The sequence below is a fragment of the Camelus bactrianus genome, chromosome 1 (genome assembly GCF_048773025.1).
Source record: "Camelus bactrianus isolate YW-2024 breed Bactrian camel chromosome 1, ASM4877302v1, whole genome shotgun sequence".
In the NCBI taxonomy this organism is placed as follows: Eukaryota; Metazoa; Chordata; class Mammalia; order Artiodactyla; family Camelidae; genus Camelus; species Camelus bactrianus.
Genome location: NC_133539.1, coordinates 126,352,188 through 126,374,988, shown reverse-complemented (window position 1 = coordinate 126,374,988; position 22,801 = coordinate 126,352,188). Strand labels below are relative to the sequence as shown.

General features: G+C 39.5%; 1 long non-coding RNA gene across 2 annotated transcripts in view; it reads right to left on the bottom strand.

Annotated features, from left to right (window-relative positions):
- The window catches only part of LOC141578889 (uncharacterized), a 52,248-nt gene extending 38,726 nt beyond the window's left edge, over positions 1-13,522 (bottom strand). Inside the window, exons 1-3 of one of the 2 annotated variants that reach the window (XR_012509745.1) lie at positions 12,854-13,522; positions 10,181-10,295; positions 5,135-5,234 (exon numbers count right to left, since the gene is read on the bottom strand). This is a non-coding gene — a long non-coding RNA (uncharacterized LOC141578889). The remainder of the gene's footprint in view (positions 1-5,134; positions 5,235-10,180; positions 10,296-12,853) is intronic. The other variant, XR_012509746.1, reaches the window with a different exon arrangement.
- Positions 13,523-22,801: the final 9,279 nt, after the last annotated feature.

The window sequence follows — 22,801 nt, the reverse complement described above, 5'->3', positions numbered from 1 at the left end:
TATCTCAACTCGATTCCTATTCTGCTTCAACTTGCTCTTCTATTATTGATTATACACTCTTTTCAAACCTTCTTTTCCTCCATTCTTTTAAAATTCTCTCTCTCTCTCTTTTAAGTTTTATTCCCACATAGGCTTTACATAGATAAATAAATAAACTCCTTTAAGGACCACAATAGATAACTGATACTCCTTAAGCCACAGGGCCAGAGAGATATGAGCAGAATGAAGAAGCAGAGGAAGTCCTGCCAATTAAAATAGCAAGAGAAATCCCCTCAAAGAACGATCAATAAAATAGACATTGATGGCCTACTAGATCAAGATTTCAAAAAAGAAGTGATCAAATTACTGAAGGAACTAAAAGAGATAGTCTTTAGAGACATAAAATATATCAAAAACAAAATAGAAGCTATAAAGAAGAGCCAAGTAGAATTGGTAAATTCATTGGCTGAAATGAGATCTGACCTAAAGGCTGTACAAAGCAGGCTAGATAATGCAGCAGAACGAATAAGTGACCTAGAAGACAGGACAACAGAAAGCACCCAATCAGAACAGCTGAGAGAAAAACAAATATAAAACAATGAAAACAATATAAGGAACCTATGGGATAATATAAAGCATGCCAATCTATGCATAATAGGGGTACCAGAAGGGGAAGAAAGAACAAAGGGGATGGAAAAGGTAATTAAAGAAATCATGACTGAAAACTTCCCAAACTTAAAGAAGGAAACAGACACCCAAGCACAGGAGGCTCAGAGGGTCCCAAACAGGAAGAGCCCAAAGAGAAACACGCCAAGATATATCATAAATCAAGATGGCCAGACTGAAGGATAAAGAAATGTTCCTAATGGCAGCAAGAGAAAAACAAAGAGTGAGTTACAAGAGAAGGCTCTCAGCTGATTTCTCTACAGAAACACTACAGGCCAGAAGGGAGTGGCAAGATATATTCAAAGTCCTGAATGAAAAAAAAAGATGCAGCCTAGGATACTTGCTCCAGCAAGGCTATCCTTTAGAATAGAAGGAGAGATAAAGAATTTCACAGAGAAGCAAATACTAAAAGAATTTAGCAACACTAAACCCATGCTAAAAGAAATATTGAAAGGTCTACTCTAAATAGAAAAGAAGCAGGATGCTACAGAAATGAGAATTCATGACTGTGAGAGTATTTTTCCTTTCTTCTTTTTTTTTTTTAAATCTTGTTCTCAGTAGGATGGGTTTGAGATTACATTAATATCTGTTTAGTACACACAGTTACAGTAATTGGTTAACAGACTTACAAAAAAGTGTAATCACAAGCCAAAAACTTGCAAGTGAGTCACAAAAACTAAATACAATACAAAGGAAAATTACCATACCACAAAAGGAAGAAGAAAGGAACCAAGAAGAAATACCAAATCAACTGCAAAAATAAGTTGAAAATAGCAATAAACTCTCATCTATCATTAATTACTGTAAATGTTAATGGTCTAAATGCTCCAGTCAAAAGACAGAGTAGCAGACTGGATAATAAAGCAAGAACCTTCAATACCCTGCATACAAGAGACACACTTTAGGGAGAAGGACACATATAGATTGAGAGTGAATGGACGGAAAAGGATATTCCATGCAAATGGAAATGCCATAAAAGCAGGTGTAGCAGTATTGATTTCAGACAAAATAGACTTTAAAACAAGGGCCATAAAGAAAGATAAATAAAGACATTTTATAATGATTAAAGGATCAATACAAGATGAAGATATTACAATCATTAATATATATGCACCCAACATGAGCACCTAAGTACATTAAACAACTACTAACAGAGATAAAGGGGGAAATTGATGGGAATACAATCATTGTCAGAAATTTTAACACCACATTAACATCACTAGACAGATCTTCCAGACAGAAAATAAATAAGGCAACAGAGAAATTAAATGATACAAGAGAATAATTGGATTTAGTGGATATTTTCAGAGCATTACAATCCCCCATAACAGAATAAACAATCTCTTAAAATGTGTGTGGAACATTTTCTAGGATTGATCATGTACTTAGTCACAAAAGAAGCCTCAACAATTTTAAGAAGATAGAAATTATCTCAAGAATCTTTACTGACCACAATGCCATGGAAACTAGAAATCAACTTCAGAGAAACAAAGGAGAAAGAAAGGAAAGCATTGAGATTAAACAACATGCTATTAGAAAACCAATGGGTCAATGATGTAATCAAAGTTGAAATTAAAGAATACCTTGAGACAAATGAAAATGAAAACACAACCACACAAAATATGGGACACAGCAAAAGCAGTGCTAAGAGGAAAGTTTAGGGTAATGCAGGCCTTCCTCAAAAAAGAAGAACAATACCAAATAAACAATCTAACCCACCAGCTGAAAGAACTAGAAACAGAAGAGCAAAAACGCACAAAAGTCAGCAGAAGGAAGGAAATAATAAAGATCATGGAGGAAATAAATAAAATAAAGATTAAAAAAATAGAGAAAATAATTAATCAAACCAAAAGCTAGTTTTTTGAAAGAATAAATAAAATCGAAAATCCTCTGGCCGTACTCACAAAGAAGAATAAAGAGAGAGCACAAATTTGCAAAATAAGAAAGGAAAATGGAGAAATTACAACAAATAACATAGAAATACAGAATATCATATGAGAATATCATGGCAAACTACATGGAAAAAAATGGATAACCTAGTGGAGATGGACAAGTTTCTGGAAACATACAGTCAACTAAGACTGAATCAAGAAGAAACTATCCACTTGAACAAATGGATCACTAGGAATGAAATTGAATTAACAATAAAAAACCTCCCTACAAATAAAAGTCCAGGACTGGACAGCTTCACCGGGGAGTTCTACCACACATACAAAGAAGAACTCATACCAGTCCTTCTCAAACTCTTCCAGAAGATTGAAAAGAAGGAATATTCCCAAACTCATTCTATGAAGCCACTATTACCCTGATACCAAAACCAGGCAAAGACACCACCAAAAAAGAGAATTACAGACTAATATCACTGATGAACACAGATGAAAAAAGTCCTTACCAAAATACTAGTAAATAAAATCCAACAGCACATAAAAAAGATAATACATCATGCTCAAGTGGGGTTCATCTCAGGGACACAAGGGTGGTTCAACATATGAAAATCAATCAATGTAATACTTCACATCAACAAGAGAAAGGACAAAAACCACATGATCATCTCAATAGATGCAGAAAACTTTTGATAAAATTCAACACCCATTTATGATAAAAATTCTCACCAAAGTGGGTATTGAGGGAACATATCTCAACATCATAAAAGCTATAGATGACAAACCTACAGCCAGCATAGCACTCAACGATGAAAACCTCAAAAGATTCCCACTAAAATCTGGGACAACTCAAGGATGCCCACTATCACCATTCCTATTCAACATAGACTTGGAAGTCCTGGCCACAGCAATCAGGCAAGTAACAGAAGTAAAAGGGGTCTAAATTGGAAAAGAAGAGGTAAAAGTGTCACTATATGCAGATGACACGACTATATATATAGAAAACCATAAAAGGTCCACACAAAAACTACTAGAGCTGATCGAAGAATTTAGCAAAGTAGCAGGTTACAAGATTAATGTTCAAAAATCAGTTGCATTTCTTTACACAAATGATGAGTCAACAGAAAAAGAAAGTAAAGAAACAATCCCCTTTAAAATAGCACCCAAAGTAATAAAATATCTAGGAATAAATCTAACAACAGACGTGAGAGAATTATACACAGAAAACTATAAACCATTGGTGAAGGAAATTAAAGAAGACTTTAAAAAATGGAAAGGTATCCCAAGCTCTTGGATTGCAAGAATCAATATTGTTAAAATGGTCACACTGCCCAAGGCAATCTACAGATTTAATGCAATCCCTACCAAATTATCCTGGACATATTACATAGAACTAGAACAAATCACAATAAAATTTATATGGAACCATCAAAGACATAGAATTTCCAGGGAATAACTTAAGAAAAAATGAAAGAGGCTGGAAAAATAACTGTCCCAGACTTGAGACAATACTATAGAGTTACAGTCGTCAAGACAGCATGGTATTAGTACAAAAACAGACATACAGCCAAATGGAACAGAATAGAGGGCTCAGAAATGAGCCCAAATACTTTTGGTCAACTAATATTCAACAAAGGAGGCAAGAATATACAATGGAATAAAGATAGTCTCTTCAGCAAGATAAACATAAGACAAGATGCAATAAACCTCCTAGGAGAAAATACAGGCAAAATATCTGACATACATCTCAGAAATCTTCCCCTAGGGCAGTCTACCCAAGCAATAGAAATAAAAGCAAGAATAAACAAATGGGACCTAATGAAACTTACAAGCTTCTGCACAGCAAAGGACACCTTAAGTAAAACAAAAAGACAACCTACAGAATGGGAGAACATTTTTGCAAATGAAACTAACAAAGGCTTGATCTCCAGAATATATAAGCAGCTCATATGATTTACTAAGAAACAACCAAATAACCCAATCCAAACATGGGCAGAAGACCAAAACAAGCAATTCTCCAAGGAAGATATACAAATGATCAATGGGCACATGAAAAAATGCTCAATATCACTAATTATCAGAGAAATGCAAATCAAAAGTACAATGAGGTATCACCTCAAACCAGTCAGAATGGCCATCATTCAAAAATCCACAAATGACATATGCTAGAGAGGCTGTGGACAAAGGGAAACCTCCGACACTTCTGGTGGGAATGCAGTTTGGTGCAGCCACTGTGGAAACAGTATTGAGTTTCCTCAAAAGACTAGGAATAGAATTGCCATATGACACAGGAATCCCACTCCTGTGCATATATCCTGAAGGAACCCTACTTCAGGATGACAGCTGCACCCCAATATACATAGCAGCACTATTTACAATAGCCAAGACATGGAGATAGCCTAAATGTCCATCAGCGGATGACTGGCTAAAGAAGTGGTATATTTATACAATGGAAAACCACTCGGCTATAAAAACTGACAATATAGGGCCATTTGCAGCAACGTGGATGCTCCTGGAGAATGTCATTCTAAGTTAAGTAAGCACCGTAACAAGGAATAAAGAGAAGTTACCTCTAAGTACAGTTATTTTGATTAAAATATACATACAGAAAGCAAGTCACCCCCACGACTGCTGCCAGGAGGAGCATCTGAATGTAATAGCCCAGCCCAAGCAAAGTAGATTCCGACCTTCTCTCCGTAGAATTTCCTGTAGAAAGACAGAAGGTAGTTTCAGAAGACACACATATTCACTCTGTAGCTTCATCCTCATGTTAAATTCTTTTTTCTTTGTTTTTAAGGTGGGGCATAAATAGGTTTATTTATTTGTTTTTTAAATGGAGGCATTGGGGATTGAACCCAGTACCTCATGCATGCTAGGCATTCACTCTACCACTGAGTTATACCCTCCTTCCATCAAACTAATTTCTGATTCTAAATCAAGGGGGCTTTAAGTTTAAACCTCTGACTCAATTCACACTTAAAACATATGCGTTTTCACAGCAGCCCCCAAATTCTACCGTGAAATAAGAAGTATTTTACGTATCATAGAAATACAGATCACTGGTTCACCTGCTGAAGAGAGATAAATGAGAACAGAGCAAAGGAGGGGACGAGGCCGACTCCGGAGCAGATGCAGGGGATCATCACCACTCACTGGACAGTCTGGCACATTCAACAAATCCCACCAAAGATCATTCTTAACAGGCTTGACACAAGTGGACTTCAACTACTGGCTCAGTCATCTGAGTCTGCCTTATCTCGGGAACTTCCCTGGAGCAAATGCATCGTAAACCACAGATAATAAGGAAATGGCTGATAATGATAAAAACTGGGAGTGCAATGTCTCTCTGACAAAATATTTATAAAACTCATGTAGGAATGGGAGAGGGCAGGAGGGATGTGGCTGAGTAAGGAACTGCCCTGTATTCTTTGTATCTAGCACGTCGGCTGTTCCTAGGTTTCAAAAACCCTTCAATGTTACTCAGTTAAGCTGGAGTAGACGGAACAGGCCAGGGAGGCAAGATTAGAAGAAAGGAGGCAGGGCACGAAGCGGTGCCAGGCTGGTCCTGAAAGGGAGACAGACACAGACAGGCAGACACAGAGGGCTTAGGGATGAGGCGGAAAAATGAGGCGGCGGCTCAGGTGTGTTTGCTGCTGCTGCTACTTCCCTCAGCTGGAGCACTGCTGACGCGGCAGTGCTGGGTAAAACCTGTGACTTTCCTCAGCTCTGAGTTCTCTCGGAAGCTTCCGGCTCAGTCTGGAGCTGAGATGAGCTCCGAGGGCTTAGCCTAGGGGGGACTCAGCTCTGAGAACAGCCTGGAGTCCTGAGAAACTTCACGCAGGAACACCTAGGGCTGGACCAGCGCTCACAGGGCTGCTGTGAGACCAGCTCCATCGTCAGAGACCAGGGCGTGGACCATTCCACGGGGAAAATGGCTTATCCCGATGCCAAATCAAATAGGAGGGACAAAGTGTGTTCATTCTCATGTGACTGGTCTTTGTGGCCTGGCTCACAGATGGCAGGCTCAGGATGGTGTCTGGCAGAGAAAACCCTGGCAATGGGTTTGAGATGTCTTGGACTCTTTCTTGTTAAGCTTTTTGTAATACATTCTTATCAACTATCCATCCTGAAAATGCCACATTCAAAACTGAAAGAATGTTAGAAGTTGCTTGCTCCAACTGGCCAATGGTAAACACACCCTGCTACAGTTAGAGAGCTGGTCAGGCACCCTCTGCCTGCATATTTACAATGACGGAGAGTTCATTACTTCCAAAGGTTACATGTCGGCAAGAATGTCAGAAAGAATTTTTGAACCTTAAACAGATGTCTGCCCCCTAGTTCTTGCTGAAAGGCTAGAAATAATGAGGATCCCTTCAAATGTAGTTTTGTCTGATTGTTATCTCTCTCTGTCAAAAACACCCCAATTCTTAACATCAATTTTTCAAAATTCAGCTTTGATTTCTTTTTATCAAACTTATACCATACATTCATTAAAGAGTCAAACAGTTCTCGAACACCGATTGTAAAAAGGAGCAGTTCCCAACAACCACCCCATTTCCTGGTCAGAAGCAACAATGTTCAGCTCCTACTGCTGACTCTTGGAATAAAAACTCCCTATTTCTGACTAATATCCTTGTAACACAGCCTACTGACTTTTTCAGCTTTATGTATCACCTATTTAACTTTCTATTTTGGAAAATGAATATTAAGCTCTCTTTCAAACCACATCTCCTCTACACACCCAAACCTTCATTCTTCCAACCTTTTGATACAAATACATTATAATTTTGATCAGCTCAGTATCCTTGCTTTACATTATTAGGACTCTGTACAGACTGTTCACAGCTGTAGCAAGTTGTCTGCTAGGCTTACTTTTTTATTCCCTACTTTGTTTTTCCAGGAGTTAATAATTGTCTTGGTGGTTCATAGCTTAGATTTCTCTGCGCTTAACAATTCAACCCCATACCTTCTCCTAATGAATAACTTTCTCAATACTTTCCAATTCATTGTCTACAAATTTCATCTCCTTGAATAAATCTCTTCAGATCTCCTTCAACCTGGATTAACGACATGCTAGTCTTGTCACAGAGCTCAAGGGGCCACTAGTGGGAAGCAACAAGGGAATACATGGACCAGGAGAAGGGAACAGATCAACATAATTTCCTTCACAAAACATACTTAAAATAGTGGGAAAATTGTTTTCTTTACAAACACAAACACACACACCAACCCCAAAATCCCATAAAGAATGATTAAATAGCCATCAAACCCATTGCCCTGCCATCAAATTCTGTATAACATAAAACAAAAATAACAGAAGGAATATATCATATAAATATGAATCTCAAGGGGGATGGGGTACACTCAGTGGCAGAGTGTGTGCTCAGCAAGCATAAGGTCCTAGATTCAATCTTCAGTACCTCCATTAGAAAAAAACATTAGAAACAATAGAAAAATGTATCAACTTTAAATATTTACAAATATATAAACTTCCTCTTTTAAAACTGTTCTACAGGATAATCCGGGTTAATGAGAAAGTGCCTCTTCATGACTGTGATCCTGCTGATAATTGTGGGACGAAATTAGAGTATGACCACATGAAATAAAATCCCTTATGAAATAATGATCCCGGGTGACAATCATTATTGGCTGCTGTCATCACAGAAAAGAGAGTCAACTGGATATTATGTACCTTATGACAGGAGTACAAAACTTCATATAACAAATATTCTTGCACAAATTTGAACCTCGTTCAGATCAAGCTTTTAGGGGAGGATCAAATCACTTAGCTAAAGCCAATACATAGGATGGAGAAATAAGTCTAACCACAGGGGAGAATGAAATCAACCAAACAGGAAATAGAGAAATCCCTCAGCAATTTCAAGGAAAATGAGAAACAGGAAAATTATAGATTAGAACCCACTTGAGAGATATGCTAGCTGCAATGTGTGAACTTAGTCTGGATCCTGATTTCAACCCCAAAACTGCTTAAAAGTGTATTTTTGTGACAATCAGGGAATTATTTTGTAACCCTAAAAAAAATGAATATTCCAATTGTATTTGAAAGAGACCTTGTCATTTCACTAATGAAAGGTTAAGCTACGTAGGATTGCCTTCAAAATGATCCCGAAGTGGGGGAGGGGAAGAGGTGGAGATGAAAGTTGCAACAACAGTGACTCTGAGTTGATAATTCTGGAGATGGGTGACTGATACAGACAGGCTTGCTGTGCTGTTCTCTCAACTTCTGTACGTGTTTGAATCTTTCCATAAAATGTGAAACAAACAAAAAGACTTCAGTGATTTAAAACCCTCACTTGGAAGGTTAAGAGGTTTGCCCAAGTAGGTGGGCATCTGAATGGGGCACTGAGATTAGGAAGATCAGGCACCTGGCTCCAGGCCGACCTGGGGCTACCTTGACCCTTCTCTTCTCCTCACCATCCACAGCCAGCCCATAACTGCATCCTGTCAGCTCCACTCCCCAAACGCATTCTCCCTGGCTCCCACCATCTCTCATCTGGCCCACTCCAAGAGCCTCCGACCAGGCCTCCCTGCTTCCTGGGTCCCTGCAATTCATTCTCCACATTATCTTTGCAAATTGTGAGAGAAAATTACCTTAGTGCTTAAGCTATCATGACTGCTTCTCACTGCACTTAGAGTCTACACTACTTTCCGTGCTCCTGATGCCCTTCTAAACCTCGCGTCTCATCACTCTCACCAGCGTTGGCTCCAGTATCTCCTCAAACATGCTGAGCACATTTGTGCCTCGGGGCAATGGACAAGCTGCCTCTATTCCTGGGGTGACTTATCCCAGATCCTCAAAGACCAGCCTCCTTATCACCATCTCAGCTCACATGTAACCTTCTCAAAGATTGCTTTCTTGACTCCATTTCCCCCAAGTCTCCCATCTCAACACTGTATTATTTCCTTCATTTCAATCTGAAATTGTTTCCTTATTAGCCCGATTATTTTTGTTTGCTCAGTTGTCCTTGGCCTCCCTCCTCCCAGCAGCCTTGCACAAACAGCATAAGCTCCCGGGGAGCAGCCGGCGCTGATGCTCTGAGAATACACATGCTGAGCGCGACATTACAGTCACGTGGTGTAGTGAAACGGTGTCGAACAGCAGATAGAGCTAAGCAGTGAGAATACTTCTCTTATTTTATAATTTAAGTGAAACCTAACATTTACTCCTGTTTAATGAAGAATTTGGTAGGTCTTTGTTCCCAGTTCCTGGACGGCAACCCCTAAAGCCTTGAAATTTCCCAAGATAGGAGTGTCTTTACTATTCATGGTGGACCCTTGGATGGCTTGTGTTCATGAGATAACTCAGGATGGGGACTGGCCAGCCAGAGACACCAACCATGTGATTAGAGGAGTGGGGCTTTGAGCTTTGTGACAAGTGACTGACCATCAGGAGAGGTAGGGGCTCAAATGTTAGGGCTTTGACTTACAGTTAGTGTTTGGGGTAGCCATGTCAGTAGTGACCCAATAAATCATGTCTTTGTAATAAAGTCTCCAGTAAAAACTTGGGGCAACAAAGCTCAGAGCTCCTGTGAGCTTCCTGGTTGGTAACACTCTTGGAGGACTGTCACACTCAGAAGCCATGAGGGCAACCCTGAGCCCTTCCCACTGGAGTGCTCTCCACAACAGCTCACCTGATGAGATCTAAGGGCTGCTTCTTGTCTATGCTTCGAGGAGGAGCACATTCCCTGTACAGAAGGCCCTGTTCGCTGGGGCAGCTGAGGTCCTCTGATGGAGGCTGAAGTTGCACTGGGAAGCAGAAGCAAACAGGTGAGCGTCACTGTCACCACGTGTTCACATGTTCTGCTAATAAAATGTGGTGCTAACACTTTGTGGTCATTTGTAAATAAGGGGCCTCCTTTGCCAGAAGGGATGGAGGTACCATATAATTTTTCATAATTCTCACCGAGGATTAATACTAACCCCTTGAGGGTCATTTGCAAACGTGGCTGGAAAGGAACACTTGGATGTTACAGTCCTGGGACCACCGTGGGTACCTGGTGAGGGCCTTGCAGATGCTTAATGTCCTACAACCGGGCCAGTCTTCCACAGCAAAAAAACTACGCCACCCAAGTGCCCAAACTGCTTCAGTGGAGGCAGCAGCCCCCTCCTTGGACACCCAGAGGAACCTGGACTCTGGCTGTTTAGGGGCAGGGTCAATTCTAAAACCCAGGCTTTTTTGTCCCCACAATTCAGTAGTTATTCGGTGACAGCACATGGAATATAAACAATAAAGAAACTTGACATGATGTTATATATTTAGCTTACTCAAGAAACAAAATTTAAATCCAGTCATTCTCCTTCCCACCTGACCTACTTTCCTTTCTCCTGTACTAGAACCAGATTATTACCCACCCAGCCTTAGCATGGGTCCTGACTCCACTTACCTCCCTCCCAAACACCACATGAGATGATTCCTCAGCCTGGATGTGGAACCAGCAATTACAACAGGCTTTAGTGGAAAAGAAATGGTTGTGTGCAGATGCCAACTAAACACTGTAGAATCCTGGTGTCCCACATTAGTAAACATGACAGCTGTTTGCAAGTGTCCCCAAAGTTCATTTCAGACTCTCACTGCTAATTTTGCTGGGATATAAATATAAAACATGTGGACTGCTGGGCTGGACTGCTATGCTGAGTCTCTGATCCAGGAAGCTCAGTGTCTGCTCCCTGCAACCAGCTCCCTGTTCTGTTCATGCATGTGCATCAAGCAGCTGTTTAGTGTCCATTTTAGTATCTTAGACAGTGCATTTCAGTATGGTCTTCATCCACAAATACGTGTACCACACAGTAGTAATGATCAATCTCAGTCTTTGCTTTCTTTTGTCTTAGAGAGTCAGATAAACGGATAGCAAGGTAACAAAGTCATAGAGCGCTATAATATAGTATTTCCTTTATTTCAATGACAGGATTTATTTAAAGAGCTTAGATATAACATCTTTGCATTTATGGCATCATTTAGCGTCTGAAGCTCTTACATTTTACAAACTTCATTTCATGCGAGATGTTGTCAGTTAGAGAAGTGCTTCTGAATTTGAGGGGTTGCTGTCATCTCAGATGGAGTCCCTAAAAAATGTCAAAACTCTGCAGTATTGTCATCATGACAAGAACTCAGACAGATGAAATTTGGAAAGCCCTGTGATTTACTAGTGCACAGACAGAAAATGGTATTTCAGAGGGAAAAAGCCTGAATTACAGAAAATGATAAATGAAATGGTCTAACATGCATTTCCCTTACAAAGAACTAATACTTCTTTGGTTGATAATAACATCTGTCAGTAATTATGAAATGAGCTGGCAAATGCATAGTACTTACTATTAGCCAGGGCTGTTTTAAAATTCAAGCAGATTCATTAATCCCCATAGCATCTCTACGAGGTGGGTACTATTATTATCCCCATTTTATTGATGAGGAAATTGATAAACACAGAGGCTAAATGACTTTTACAAGGTAGACAGCGAGAAACCAGCAGAAGTGTTCCAGCCTGAGTCTATGCTCTTGGCCACTTCTACCTTTTCTTTTTTTTTTTTTTTTGGGTGGCAGGGAGATAATAAGGTAATTCTGGCGGGGGGTGGGGAGGTAATTAGGGTTATTTGTCTATTTTAGAGGAGGTGTTGGGGGCTGAACCCAGGACTTTATGCGTGCTAAGCATGCGCCCCATCACTTGAGCTGTACCCTCACCTCTCGAGTCTATGCTCTTAGATGCTAATCCACACTGCCCCACATGGTAACTCTGGGGGAACTACAGTTCATTCATTCACCCACTTGTTAAACTCAGCCTTCCTGGTGCCTGGGATTCAGCAGTGAACAAGACAACATGGTTCCTGCCCTAAATGGGCTTGTCGACTCCTGATATATTATCTTCATTTTACCCAGGAAGTAACAAGGTCAAGAAGACTCACCTTTTCCTGTTAACACCGGAGGATACATGAAGTGCTTTATTTCATTTCTGCCACTTGACTTACACCATGGGAAGGGAAAGCTGCCTTGCAGATCCCGGAGCTCACAAGCCAGTTAATCCTGAATTTTTTTTTAAAACTGTCCCTTACTTGATACTTGATCTGAGAAAGGATGAAGTAAACCTAAATAGATTCTAAGAAAGCGTGTGGTTTATACAGGGTAAATAACCAGCCACTGTTTACTATCCTAACAGGAATCTGTAGGCATATTTCTTTTCTTTCTCTTTTTTCATTTTTATGGGCAGCTTTTAAAAACCAAACCAAACCAACAAAACCAAATCACTTATAATTCAACAGCAGGTTCTAAATCACCCCCAAGACAGCAGCTAAACTCGGTTTAGACTTACAGTGAGGCTCCTGGTGGTTGGATTGATGAATGTATCTCTATCCTGAATATAAAAGTCGTTCACGCAGATCTTCTCAAATAGGGCAATGAAAAACTCTTGTTCCGGTTGTTGATACTTTCATCCACTTGGAGGACTTTCATAAAACAGCTGAAGGTATCAAAGGCTGAGGACACGGTTTTCAGATGATTGGGATTCAGAGGCAATTTTATGTACAGTATCTCAGCGTATGTACAGAGCACCTCCCACAGGGTGTGTACATTTGCAAATACAAGCTTGTCATCCAAAACTTATATTTGGAGAATGAAAACACAAACCAGGAAACTATTTTCACATTTTTAGTACACAGATTTTTCCTACATTGCTGGTAGATAAAGCACTTGTGCAAACACACACAGATATGACACTGGTAAAAGTGAAGATATAATGAAAATAGATTTGCAAACCATCATACATTTTTGCCTTAAAGTTAATTTCTTTGTTGAAATTACTGAAAAGTTATTTAAAATCCTTACAATTCATTCATAAAATAACCAATGTTTTAGATGAAGAAAAGTAAACTTGTTAACTTTTAGTCCAAATTAGTAACTAAAAATAGAAACACGAAAAAATTCTTTGCAGGGGCATTGTAATGACAATTTTTTAAATTTCTTAAACCTAGGACTATTTACATATCTGTTCAATATAATGTTAAACAGCCATTAAAAGGGATTTAAAAGAATTATATTTATTAATATGGAATATATAATAAAAGGAAAAAGAAAAAAATGTGAAATAATAATTTTCATTTTTGGAAGGGAAAAATATCTACATTTGAACAAAAAAATGTTTAGAAGGTTTTTAAGATTCTTTATGTATAACTAAGGTACAGATGATTTTTAATTCCACTGTTTTTAATTCCATTGGATTTTAATTCCAATGTTCTTTCATTTTCAATTTTGGGGGAAATTTTTATAATAAAAAAACTTTAAAATTGTTCTTGCATAAATACATTAATAGATATATTTATGACTACATTCTCTGGCTATTAAAAAAGATCTCCTAGCTTTGGATCTGAAACATACATTCCATAATGCAGATTCTGACTGACTCGCCTCCCAGTCCAGAGCGAAGGCACGGCTAGGGTGACATGTTTCAAATATCATTCCAGGGAACATGCAGGCTCCCAGCCAACGGCTGCAAAGGGACTGACACTGATCTGCTTGCTCCCAGCTGCAGACCATCACAGATGAGTTTAGATTCATAGGCTCAAGTTTTCTCTGTCAAAAGAAATCAGAAAATGTTAGGCTTTTACTTTCACCAAGGGAACAAGAAGTTGTTTGATTTTCTTTTATTAAAAAGAAAACAACAAACCAATTTGAACCTGAAGAAAAGACATTTGCTCAAAATACCACAGTAGCAATGAAGGTGCTCTGGCTGGCAGGGACTTGTTGGATTCCTGTGAGTGCTGGACTCCTCACATGGAATTCCCTTGGCACTCCAGAAGGCCTGTGGTTGTCCCCATGGGTTTGTGGCCATATGTGGTGCACAAAAGTCTCTGGCTTTGCCACAATTTCAAAGCCTTTTTTGGCTTATGAAAAGCTTTGCACTCAAATCGAGTTTTCTTGAGTCCACTCACTGATGTCATTCACCAGAGTTATAGTCCAAATCTGACATTCTAGACTCTTAAAATCTTGCAGACATTCAAATGGTTCAGGTTTGGATGTGTATTCACCTCTGCAGGCCTGGACCAAATTCCATAAAGCCACCCGGACAAGTTCAGCAAAATGCAAAGACATTTTTCTTTCTGCAAGACTGAAATGTCTGTGAAGCTATAAAAACTTCTGCATCTACAAAAATAGGGAACCAACTCATCAATAACATATCTATCCATAATGCATGGACATTTGAAAAAATACTGTATTTACTCCTATTAAATTCTATCTGGCTTTTGCCAAATTGTGTCCTAAACTGCAAGGAAAGTATATAAATGTAGAGAATTTTTGACCTTTTAAGAGAAAAAGGAACCCTCCTACTCGGTTGGTGGGAATGTAAATGTTGCAGCCACCATGGAGGACAGTATAGAGTTTCCTTAAAAAACTGAAAATATACTTCCGTGTGATCCAGCAATCCCATTCATGGGTATATGTCTGGAGAAAAGTATAATTCAAAAAGACACATGCACCCCAGTGTTCACAGCAGCACTATTTACAATAGCCAACACACTGAAACAACCCAAATGTTCACTGGCAGATGATTGGATAAAGAAGTTGTGGTATATTATATATATATGTATATTTACATATATACACGCATATACACACACATATATACACATGAACACACACACACAATGGAATACTGCTCAGCCATTAAAAAATTAAATAATGTCTTTTGCAATAACATGGATGGACCTACAGGGTATTATGCTAAGTGAAATATGTCAGAGAAAGAAAAACAAATATTCTATTTATTAACTTATATGTATATCTAAAAAATAAAACAAATTAATTACCATAATAAAACAGAAATAGACTCACAGGTACACAGAACAGACTGGTGGTTACCAATGGGGAGAAGGAGGAGAGGGAGGCAGGAAGGGGGTAAGGGATTGAGAGGTAAAAAGTACTATGTATAAAATGGATAGGTTATAGGGCTGTATCATACAGCACAGGGAAATATAGCCATTATTTTATGGTGACATTAAATGGAATATAATATATAAAGATGTTGAGCCTCTGTGTTGTACACCTGAAAATAATATGATGGAAATCAACTACTCAATTATAAAATACTTAATCAAAGTTTTTTTCATATTATTTGCAATAAGTTAGAAGCCAGCACTGTCAATAGAAACATAGTGCAAGTCACAATTTTCCAGTAATTCCATTTAGACAATAAAAAGGAACAAGTGTACTTAATTCCAGGAATAATTATATTTATCCCAAAATATCCAATATACTATCATTTCAAAAGTGTGATTAACACTTTGAAAACTTTTAATAAATATTTTACATTATTATTGTTGTACGAAGTCTTGAAAATCTATTATGTATTTTCCACTTATAGAACATCTCATTTCACAATACTCACATGTGGCTGGTGGCTACCATACTAGAAAGAGCAGATTACACCATTCACACTTCTGATAAATTACCTGCTCTTATTTATTTAAAAAACTTCCAGAAAAGGTTTTAGATATTCCCTATATCTAACAAAGCAACCTTGACGGGTGAGGAATATCTTCATTATAAAGTGAAAAATAAAGGTAAGTGAGCCATGGTTACATGTAAGTTAATGTAACAATTCCTTCTTAATTCATTCAGGACTTTACAATCTTTCTTCATATTCCAAGGATTCACTGTCACTGTGCAATGTTTTTCACTATAATCATCTTTGGAATTGAGAGGCTTCTGATGACCCTGCTTTGTGCATCTGTACATAAAAGAATATAACAAAACAGAGAAAAAGACCTTATTAAAGATAATTTAGGGGGGTATAGCTCAAGTGAAAGATCATATTCTTAGCATGCACAAGGGCCTGGGTTCAATCCCCAGAACTTCTTATAAAAATAAAATAAATAAAAACATAATTACCACCCCCTGCAAAAAATTAATTAATTACTTTAATTAAAATTTAAAAAAAGATAATTTAGAGAAGCCTTATCAGGCTACAAGAGCTACAATGAATGCCCCTCCCCCATTAATTTAGAAGATGTTTCACAATATTTCCCAACATAAAGGCTAAAATATAATTCGGAACACTTCCTGATGGTCAGCATCATTTTAACAAAAATGTAGATAATTACCTCCCTGGTGTCAAAGCTCTGTCAGAGATGGGCACAGAAAATTTAGTAAAAATTATTTTGCAACTACCTTTGAAAGAAATGCTGAGAAATGATCTTTTCTGTTGGAAATTAGCCTGCTTTTACATTCTGCAGTAGGCATACGTGTTTACAAACCAGGCAGGAACTGGGTCATATTTTACACATACTTTAGAAACTGATTTGAATTTTGCTCTCTACCTGCAAGGCTATTTCTTAGGTAATAACATAAGCTGGCCACTATACTAAATTTTGTTTCCCTGTTTGCTTAATCCTCACAACTCTGTAAGCTGCTATTATTACACCCATATAACAGACATAGAGCTTGAGACAGAAAATAATTTGGGTAACTTGGTAAATGGTGGAGCTGGGTAATATCGCAGCCAGTCTGACACTCAAGTCCATTCTTCTCACCGATGTCTGATACTGCTGCCTACATTCAGCAATGACTCCTGATTTCATATTTAAGTGTGTCATTTCTAAAAGTGCAAAGCTATATTAGTACTGCTGTGTAAATTATTCTTTTCAGATGTGATTGCCAAAAAAACAAAACAAATAAAATCAGGGTGCCACTGAGGGGAGGGCGAACTGCATATTAATGGACACAAGGGGACTTTATGAGGACACAGTTGCACAACTCTAGAAATAGTTAAAATGGCTGACTTGTACAATTATAATATGTGAATTGTATGGCCTGTAAATTACACCTTAATACAGCTATTAAATTAAGAAACTGAGATACCAAATTAAGACTAAAACACATATATATATATCATACATAGTACAACAGGCAAATATCATTATTTACTGCACCATTTTCCTTCATGCAGCTTCCTTTCCTCACCTGTTAATGAAAGGATGATTCATTTTTAAAATAGCCTTTTAATTTATTCAGCAAATAATTTTTGACGCCCTACAATGTACCCAGGACTACTCTAGGCACTTGGAATAGATCAATAAACAAAACAAAAGTCCTGTCCTCACGGAGCTTGGTTGGAGTCTAGCTGGGGTGGGGGGTGGAGATGACAATACACACAACAGAGCAGCAGAGGAGGTGGCATGCTAGGAAAGAGGAACCATGGAAAAAATTAAAAAGGGCAAAGTAAAGAGAGTTGAGGGTATAGGATGAGGGTGATGTTGTATTAAATACCAGAGCAGGGCACACTGTGAACTGAGGTTAGAATTAAGACTAGGAGGTGAGAAGTCCAATGAGGACGGAATAACCATCACCAAGGCCAGCGTGACCTCGCATGTTCCAGAATGGGGGCACGGCTGGAGCTGCAGAGAAGGGTCAGTGCAGATCCTGTATGGTCTTGGAGGACATTGTAAGGACTGTGGCTTTTACCCGGAGTGAAATGGGGAGGCACTGCAGAAGGACGACACAATCTAACTTAGGTTTTCAAGGCTCACTTGACTGCGGGGTGAGAATAGTGCAAACGGGTCAGAGATGAAAGTTGGGAAGCTACTGAGAAGGGCTATGCAGGAGGAGAGGACAGTGGCTCAGGGCAGGGAAGCAGCAGTGGAAGCAGAAGCCATGGTGAGAAGTGGCTGGGCTCTGGATATGTTTTAAAGGCAGTGTCAAACCAGATCTATTGACAGAATTCATGTGGTATGTCAGTGAAAGTCAGAATAACTCCAAGATTTTTGACCCAAGCAGCTGGAAGGATTAAGTTTCCACTAACTGAATGGGGGAGGCTGCATAAAGAACCAGTTTGGGGGGTAGGAGGACCAAGAGCTCAGTTTTTACACATGTTGGTTTTAAGATATCCGAGTTCCAAGTGAATATGCCAAATCAGCAGAATATTATAAGAGTCCAGAGTTTGAGGGAAAAAGTCTAACGGGAGACAGAACTGTGGGAATCATGGGTCACACAGGTGGTACAGGAAGACATGAAACCCAGGTACTCAAACATTAAGATACACTGGCATTAACCATAGAAGTTATCCTTGAGGGCTTGCCTACTAGGTGAGGATCAGTCCTATTTCCCGACCACTCGAGTTTTAAAAAGGAACTTACAAATGAATTCTTGCAAGACACTGCCTCCAGTGTGTGGGATCAGAGCTGGAGTCAGAGAATGGGATGGTGCACGCTACTCCCTACGGCACATTGTGTGTGTGTGTGTGTGTGTGTGTACGCATATTTGTGTGAGCAGGGGGATGAGTTACACCTGTCTTAAGAAAAAGAGGTAGAAATTCTAGAAGCCGAAAGATGAAAGAACATCCAGATCTGGTAGAGGGAACAGGGGAAACACTGTGTACTGTAAGACATATCCCCGTAATGCCATTTCCCACCATTCTTTTATCAGGAACACAGTTGGAACCTGGGGAATTATGTAGATACGTGTGATGTACACAAACTTTCTGACTATGTAACACTAAATATCTACATATGTAGCAAGTTAATGATATTTATATCTCCTTCAAGTTTAATAACAAGTTCACAACAGAAGGAAAATAAAATATTGAGGACTGGTAGAATTATCCTTGAAGGCCTTTCAATGCTCAGAATGGAAGCAAAAGCGGCTTCACCCCACAAAGTATGTCATTAAGATTCAAGAATGTTTTTTATTTGCTTAAGAAATTGAGAGTTACAACTTCCTGCTTTAAAGAGTTAACTTTAAGACAGATACCATACTATAAACAACATCTATACTGGTGCTTTCTTAAAGCTATTTTTAGTTCCTGCTTGTTCTGATGTACTCCAGAATCTCTGCAAAGAAAACCTTCTATTCAAAGGCTTAAAGGAATAAAAAAAGAAATAACACCTCATTCTTTTAAGTGTTCTCTGCACTGAAAGTCATTTGCAAATGCAGCACTCTGCCACATATCTACATTTTTAACAATAAAGACTTTTGTGCAATTTTTCAATTGCTATGTGACTTTGCGTCAGTCTCTCACTCAGAAGCAGAATGGAGTACCAGAAAATGACACATCATGTCTAAAACTACAGATGTGGAATATGAACTTACACCAGGAAACAGCTAAGTGGGAGGGTAAGGTTTACCTTTTAAGTTACCGTAAGTGCAGTTACACTTTCTCCCTGCTTCCCCTGTGAAGTGAATAACTAGTCTTTTCCAGGAAAGCTCTCATTCTGAGTACTGTTTTCTTTAAAATATTTGGAGATTCTTTTTTAAGGTTCTTTCACTTTTAAGTCTTTCCCCAACTCTACATCCCATAACAAGTGTTAAAATTATCCAATAGCCTATTGTTACAGAACATACTCTACAAAAGCTGAGGTTTCCCAGGGCTTGGATCCCACAACTCTGCTACCAGATAACCCTAAAGCCTTCCTTCCATAACTGACTCTTCTACCAATTCCCAGCTGCGGGCAAATTCGGCTTCTCAGCCCAGTTAACTTTCTAACTCTGCCTACGAACACTCTACTGACAGTAAGGGAAATCTAAGGGAGCCAACAAAGCCCCTAGTGAGGGTTGCCTCCTTCAAACAATCAAGAGGCCATCACCAAGCAAATATTTAAGCCTACTGCAAAACTTCTGAAGACATCTTACAAACAATAGAGTTTATATAGATTCATACTATTTGCTCTGGAATAGTGATTTCCAATGGAGGGAACAAAGGACCACATGACCCAAGCAATTATTTAAAACTGCACATAACTATCCCTCTTCACGTGAGGATTCAGGTAAGCCTGTCTTATAGGTCTAGGTGTAACAGAATGGCAGCACCCCTAGCAGTAGGGTGAAAAGCAGCGAGGTAGACTTTTAGTGAAAGGGAGTGATGTAATAGGACCCACCGCCCACTTACCTCCCACCACAGGACAATCATCTCAGATCGAGAACAAACACTTTGGGAAACAGAGGTTGTTTATGTTTTTATGGTATCTGGTGGAAATAATGCCCTGAGTCACGTGAAGTTGTGGCTGCAAAATTGAACAGGAGACCAGACATTTTCACATTCAGGACACAAATAATCAGCCCCGGAGTGGTCACCATATCTGCTCTCCCCTTTGCCTGTTCACCCCAAAAGCTGCAGGACTCTCCTGCTTGCAGTGACCCCCACCATTTCTCACAAATTCCTGCCAAGTTCACGTCAGCAGCTGGTGGTGTCAAAGTCAACATTTGTACTGCTCTGAAGTCTCTCCATTACTTTATATCCTTCTATTTTCTCTGTTGTCTTCCTAGCTACCCTTGCATTCAGAAGCTGGTTAACGCACTAACATTGACTCTGTAATCAGTCCAGGATATAGGAAGCAGAGATTCAACTGTAACCAGTCCCAGAATACTTGTCATGCCACTCTAGTGTCCCAACAAAATACTGTGGCATCCCTCATCTCACCCAAAGAACCACCGCATTACTTAGAGGTTGTAAAAGTAGAGGGTTTCTCTACTGGGAAACACTGGCTTGTGGTAGAGTCTTGATTTCAGTTTTTGCAACTAGTTACAGGCAAAAAGACATGGTCCGCAAATTTTCTTCAAGCGTTTAGAATTTAAACTTTTATTAGATACAGAGCCGGCGGACTAACCGTAATCTATGAACATATGGTCATATTATAAAATAATGTCCATGTCTGCCTTACAGCCATGTAAGAACTTGAATTACACCTGCATCCTGTAGGCCTTTAGAATTGGATGTGAAGCATCCTGTGTTAAAAACCTCCTATCCAGTCCCAGAACACCTTAAAGACAACATCACATTAATGCCACTGAATACATTAGTATAGAACTTGTATGGTTAAGTTACATCTCCTATTTCCCAGAGCTGGAAAGCAGATGCCTAGAAAGGCTGGAAAAGCCCAACTACCAAAACAGCTCAAAAGTTGAAGCAGACTCCTGCACCTCCCAGGGCGGAAGGCGGAGGGTGGAGGGGGCATTGCCAACCACACTGTCCTCCCCCAGGACGTGGCATGTGGGGAAGCAGGCAGGAGTGGTTGGCTGGGACTCAGAGGTGGAGAGGTGATGAAAGCAGGAGTGGAACTGCTCTGGTCCTAGAAAAACAGAGCTGTAAAAAGCTCGGCTTCAGTTCAACCCGCTTCGTCTCCCACTTCCCCTCCCACCTAAGTGACAAACAGAGCACAGTCAGGCACTTTCTGCCCATGACGGTGACTACTAGCAGGAAAGGGACCAGGATAAAAGCATGTCCTACAAAAGATCAGTCTGATTTTAAAGACTGTGTTATAATCAATGAACAGCAGTGTCAGAGAGGGACACTTGTGAGGTGCTCAAATAGGGAAGAAGAGGCTGAGGATCCATTTCCAGCACTTCCATGTCTTTTATCACTCCTATTTCTGACCTTTCCTTTGCCACGTTTTGTAGCACTGCCATCACTGGCAGGTAAAGGGGCAGCAATGACACTTGGCCGTTTGGCTGATGGGGCTACATTTCCCAGCACTGGAATGAAAAGGCACTGGAAGAGGAGCAGCTGGAAGATGTGAACCGCGGTCCTGGCCTGTGCCAAACACTAACCAGGTGACCCTGTGTTAGGCTGTTAGTCTCTCTGGGCTTCCGGCTGTTTACTTATAAAAGAAGGTTTTGTCATTGCACAAATATATCCAATATGAAATGTAACGTGAAAGTCAAACATAATGACAACTCACCTGCTTGCCTCAGGGAACTGTAAAAGCACTGAACACTATGTGAATGTAAACACAGAGTTAAGAAAACTGTTGAGGTAAAGCGCTAAACTGAACATGGAGATAAAGTTTTATGGATTTTCTTGGCTTTCTTTTTTAATTGCAACACTGAATTAATAGTTATTAGCTATACTCCAAACCACCACCCCTGCGAATAAAGTAGGTTAGCACTGCCTGGATGCCTGCTATTGCCCGATGCTAAGCAGGGTGAGGGTATAAAGGAGGCTGAACAAGGGAGTCTTCTCCAGTTACCAGCTAAGTGAGGATACACATTGGAAACCAACCGGCAATGGTACCAAGTCAGTACTCAAAGACTAGATTACAGGCTACCGATCATGAACAGTGCAGAAATACAAAGAGGAGCTAGAAGTATTTGGAGTAAATAGGGAAGAATCAATGAAGGGGATGGGGCTCCAACTAGTTCTCAGGGCAATTCTAAGCTGTTTTAACTGAGGACTGGATAGGAAAAGACTGGTGACTCCTGGATTTTAATAAGGCACAGGTTACCCTAGGAGGCTAAGTCACATAATGATTGAAACACATAAGGTAAGGCCAAAGTG